Raw genomic sequence first — 6,032 nt, 5'->3', positions numbered from 1 at the left:
CGCCCGGGCGCTGCCTCCTGCCCCGGCGCAGCGGGGTGGAGCCGGCTTGGCGGGGCGCCGGAGGTGCGGGTCCTTGTCAGAGAGGTGTGATTCCTGCCCAGGTCCTTGTCAGAGACGTGTTACTCCTGCCCTAAACGCTTTTCCCTGCCCATTGCTGACATCATTAACACTTACCGAAAGGGGTTTGCGTTGTTGGTCACCAAGCTCCCCTCTCCCCCTTGGAGGGTGGCCGGCGTGTTACCGGGTAAAGGGCCCCTTGCCTGCCAAAGCATCTCTGAGCTTCGATGCTTAGAGGGAACTTAAAGCTGGGGACAGACTTTTTGTAGGGCTTGTAGCAATAAGACAAGGGGTAGTGGTTTTAAACCACTAGGGCAGGTTCAGACTAGATATGAGGAAGAAATGTTTTGTGATGAGAGTGGTGAAACCGTGGCAGAGGTTGCCCAGAGAAGTGGTGGGAACATTCACAGACAGGTTGGACAAGGCTCAGAGCAAGCTGATCTATTTGAAGATGTCACTGCTCATGGCAAGGGGTTTGGACTAGATGGCCTTCAAAGGTCCCTTCCAACCCAAACCATTCTGTGTTTGGAAGTGCCACGTTTCAGACAGAAGTAGGTGCCTCCCAACGAACAGCAGTTTGTATCTTGCTTGTTAAATATTTGGGGACTTTTCAAGGGAAAACTCTGAGCAGAAACGATCATGACATAGTCTGGAGTAGATGTTTACCCAGTGACTAAATACCTTACTAATGTCAGACAGCTCATCTTCTAGTAATCCATGCAGTTGCTTTGGAGCGTTTGTTTCTTTGGCGCTATCATTACAAAACCCCAATACATTTATACTAGCCCACAGCAGCACCTGGCTGTTATAGGAATGTATGGGAATGTACACAGGAATATTCACGTTCAAAGGAGAAAAGTCCTAATAAGATCATAAATTCACAGCCTGTTACAGAATTGAGACTGAGCTTTGGAGATGACTCTTTGCCCTTGCTGATTTCAGCTGGCAGTGAGCATACTCAGCTCTCCTGGGAGATCCCTACACCTCTTTTATAAATAAATCTATTTTTCAGTGATCTTTTGCATAGTACGGCTTTTTACTCACCTTAACAAAGAATATGCAATTAAAAGAAAATATATTTAGGGAAAAAAATCAGTCTTTAGAACAGGGTAGTGTTAACAAGAAAGTAATTAAGTGGTTATATGACTGCAGAGAAATGAATGGATAGGAGTTCTATGGTCACATGAGGAGGAATAGAAAGATTCTGAGGGGCTCAAATCAGATCTGATACCACTTCCATAATTTAAAGAAATAGGGGAGGTCTAGAGTTTTTATTTTCTTCTACTGGAGAAATAGGAAGCATTTAGTTTATGTTAATTGTCTTACCAAATTTCACATCTTCATAAAGTTCAGTACTTTTCCACTAAAAGTAATTCTTATCTCCGCTTTGTATTACCTTACAGTTCCTCTTTTTTTTTTCCCCCTAAAAATATCTAAACATGGAAAAAGCTTAGACTTCCTAAGAAGTTAGACTTCCTAAAATGGACATGTGTTTATGTCCATTACAAATCTTAACATTACTCTGTCATTTGTAATTCTGGTGCACAAAACCGGAAATTGCCCACTGTCTGGCTGCTCTTGTGTTGTCCTCAGTCTTCCCAGCAGTTTGCCAGAATTTCCAAACAAGAACATCACCATCTAATCCCTTTGTAAGCTCTATAAACATTTGCTGGCCAGGCTAACATCACCTCTGTGAGACAACTAAGTTCAGTTCGCTCTGATTTGGAGCTGATGTGCCAAGAGACAATCTGTATGACTTTCCTGCTGTGATAAGAGAGTAAGTGCTCCTCCTCCATAGGGTCCAGAGGGCTGCATGTGATGGACTGGCCATATTTGAGAGTCACTTTCTATTAGATTTGGACATCTACTGTTGCATAAACAGTGTAGATAGTTGGATTAAGATATTTTAAATATACCCATATTAAATATAAATATAAAAATATTAAGATATTTTAAATATACCCATATACTTGGTATGGGAAAGCATGCAGAAACAACCGCTTCAAATCGAAAAACATTGACGGTCTATACATATAATTTTATGGGGGGAAAATCATCAACACAAAGTGAAGGCATTTTCCATTGGCTTCATTGGGGAAGCACACAGCTTATGTGCTTCCTTACAGTGGCAGCAGTCCTAGTGGCTGTCGCTGATCAGCAACAGTGGAGTCAGCCTCCATCACACATTTTGTCTAGGCATACCAGGATGCTATAGCAGTGTCTCAGGGGTTGGCAGAGTTGGTTAAAGAGTTGTTCCATGCATGTGACAGGTTGACCCTGGCTGAATGCTAGGTACCCAAAGCCACTCCATCAGCTGGGCAGGGGAGAGAAAATAGAGTGAAAGAAAAATCAGACTTGACTTGGGGAAATTAATTTTGTTTATTGCCAATCAAATGAGAGTAGGATTATGAGAAATAGACCCGAATCTTAAAAACACCTTCCCCCATCTCTCCCTCCTTCCCAGGCTCAACTTCATTCCCAGTTTTCTCTACCTTCTTTCCCCCTGAGTGGTACAGGAGGATGGGAAACAGGGGTTCCAGTTCAGCTCATCACGTGTTGTCTCTGCTGCTCCTTCCTCATCATGCTCTTCTCCTGCTCCACCGTGGGGTCCTTCCCATGCAAGACATTTCCACAAACTTCTCTAACATGAGTCCTGCCCATCGGGTGCAGTTCTTCGTGAAGTGCTCCATCATGGGTCCCTTCCAGCTTCTCAGGAACAGACTGTTCCAGTGTGGGTCCCTGCAGAGGTGCAAGTCCTGCCAGCAAACCTACTCCAGCATGGGCTCCTCTCTCCATGAATCCACAGATCCTGCCAGGAGCCTGTCCCAGCATGGGCTTCCTATGGGGGTTTCCTTCAGCCACATCCCCCTGCTCCAGCATGGGTCCCTCTGTGGGCTGCAGGTGGATCTCTGCTCCGCCATGGACCTCCATGGGCTGCAGCGGCACAGCTGCCTCACCATAGTCTGCACCAGGGGCTGCAGAGGAAGCTCTGCTCTGGTGCCTGGAGCACCTGCTGCCCCTCCTTCTGCACTGACCTTGGTGTCTGCAGGGCTGTTTCTGTCACATGTTCTCGCTGTTCTCTCTGATGTTGTTCTGCAGGTTATTTTCCTTTTCCCCTTCTTTGCATATGTTGTCCCAGAGGTGCTACTGCTGTCACTGAAGGACTCAGCCTTGGCCAGTGGTGGATCTGTGTTGGGACTGGCTGGCATTGCCTTCTAGCAACTTCTCAGAGAAGCCACTCCTGCTACCAAACCCTTGCCACACAAATCCAACACCTCTACCCCAAAACACCCTGACCCTCCGAGTACAGTTCAAATGGAGGTGCATCATCCTATGTGATGATATCTGAGCATCTAGGAGGTAAGGAAGCATCTTCTGACAGTGAATGCTGTTAAATAGGCACCCTGCTAAAATCAGACTTTTCCCCTCTGCAGAGAGTACCACAGGTGAAGAACTGTCACTCTAGTGACAAGAGTTGATCTGCTAAACATAAAAGTAACTTAATCTGCTTTGCTATGACCTTAACTGCCTCACCCTTGTTTTGAAGATGAAGAAAGAAGAAAAATTTGAAGAGTAAGAGACTCTTCCTTTCACGTATCTTTTAACCAAACTTTCGTTTGAAGTAGTTACCAGCTTTCACCTCGGTGTACTTTTTTGAGAAGGTGAACACTCTTGTGATCCTGTCAATTTGTCCACATGTCTATTTTGGCTGTTGCAGCTGATGAACAATTCCCTAAGTCTGTCTTTTTATTGAAGACAAATAATTTCTTTTTAATTGTTCCATCCTGGGGTTTTTTCATTGCTTAAAACATTTCTGGGTTTCATCTTTTTGGTTATGCCTATATATTGGCAGTGACAGGAAGGACTTTTAGTCCGAATGTAGGCTAAATGTGAAAGGGTTTGTAAGCAAACCTACCCTCTCAGGCTGGAGGCAAGCAAGAGCAGCGCGTGTCATTTTACACTCTTCTTCCTCCCTCCTCTACGGTCATTTCCCGGAAAAGAACAAGAGTCAGCTGGGTCGGATTTGGGGGCCAGACTTACTGGATCAGCTTGACGTGGTGTGCAAGCCTATGGATTGAAGCTCCCACGGGTTGAAAAATAATTGCTTCTGCAGTCAGTGTGCGCCTACACACAATGAAAGCTCCATCAAGAATGTCTAATTTGGCTTTCACCTCTCATTAGCTTAATGCAAAGTGCCCTGGTCCAGCTGGAAACAGTGTTGAAAATCATACAGCTTAATCCTCATTAACATTATTTGCCGCTTTTATGGTATTCTTCTGCAAGTCTTGAAGTGTGTTGTAGCAGCCATTTCACATGGGCCATGTACTGCATTTCACTGGTGAGCTTTGCTGACTGGGTGACCACAGTAATGTCAACACATTTCTGAGGAAAGGTGGGGATTAATCATCATGGACATGTGAATTTAACAAAAGAATACAGGAAAGAGGAAAAAACGGGATACAGTAAGAAAAACCAGGTATGTGCTGGTTAGTCAAAAACATTCCTATCATTTGTTTATGAGAAATACACCTTTCCTTTGAGTATGGAAATCATATCCTTTGCCTCGAAATGCCCTATAAATTATGCATAGCAAGTTGCCAGAAAACACTGAAATGCTATAAAGGGAAGCACATGAATTCTGAACTATACTGATTTTGAGGAGCAAACCTCCCACTTCAGCTTCCTTATCCCCCCATCCAGTGTGTGTAACAGCTAAATAAACACCTCAAAGACTGAGACAGTGTTGTCCCTACCAATTGTTGTCACTAAGAGATTCCACTCCCTACTTTTTTCACCTAGAAAGAAATCATTAAAGTAATAATCATAAAGGCATGAGGGCATAGACCCTTATGGTCAGCCCAGGGAAAATTCTGATGAGAAAATATCCCATCACTTCACACTGAAAGAGAGACACAGGTGCTCTTTGTCCTAAGGAGACAAGGTTCACTTGAGTAATTTTTAGGATGGTGCTTTCTACTGTGCTCTGACTCTCAGCACCAGAACAAGCTTGGTGAATCCTGAACCGAGGGCTGTGTATTCAGTGCAGATGTCCATGAGGCAGGTGGTAGAAGAGCCAGTGCAGACTCAAAGAGAGCAATCAAGATGCAGTTCATCGTGCTTGAAACACAGCTGCTGTATGAGACAGTATTTGCTTTCACTGGGTAAACCAAAGCAGCTTTCAGCTGGCTGTGCAACACTCATCCAGCTGCCCAAAGAGCATCAGACAAGTACCCATGCTGGTGAGAATTAGGGTGTTCCAGATGAATTTCCAAGTATTTCATCTCCTCTGTTAAGATCAGATCAGGCAGCTGATTTATGACCTTATACCAGGGTTATGCCTAAAGACGTTACTTCACATGGAGAGCTTGAGCCTTGTCACTGTGCCAGCTCTGAGGATGAGCCTTGCTCCACAGAGCTTGGAAATGCACGAGCCAAAGGTGGGAGAAGCACATAGTGTAGAAGAGGATGTGTTAGAGGGAGCATAACCCAGGCTGCTGGTGCCTGTACACACCGGACAGGGGTGAGTGCAGCTACACATCACTGGGGGCTGATTTACTGGGGAAATTGCTGTGTGCTGGCTTCCCACTTCTGCTGCAGTTGAGAACAGCAATGATGCACAGCATCTGCTTTCCTGGGCTGGAAGATCAGCTCAGTATGGCAGGGAAATGGTAAAAAGTACAGCATCTCCTGCAAGAGCACAGGAAATAATGCATTTTTCAACCCTAGGAAATTTTTGGTGTATTTTTATTGCTTTCTGAAGCTTACTGGAATATAATGAATGTGCTACCTCCTGAGGTAGGCATGGAAATGTGTAACAGCCTATTTATTTTTTGAGTTAGTTTTACTTACCATGCTTAATGGAAGTTATCGATTCCCCTTATACTGTAGCTGCATCACCCTAGCAGACTAATTAAGACAGAGCAGGTTAATATTAAGGAAAGATGTGAGAGCTTTTTATGTTTTCTCATCTCTGT

Source organism: Corvus moneduloides, chromosome 1, assembly GCF_009650955.1.
Source record: "Corvus moneduloides isolate bCorMon1 chromosome 1, bCorMon1.pri, whole genome shotgun sequence".
Classification (NCBI taxonomy): domain Eukaryota; kingdom Metazoa; phylum Chordata; class Aves; order Passeriformes; family Corvidae; genus Corvus; species Corvus moneduloides.
Note: the sequence above shows the minus strand (reverse complement) of the source record.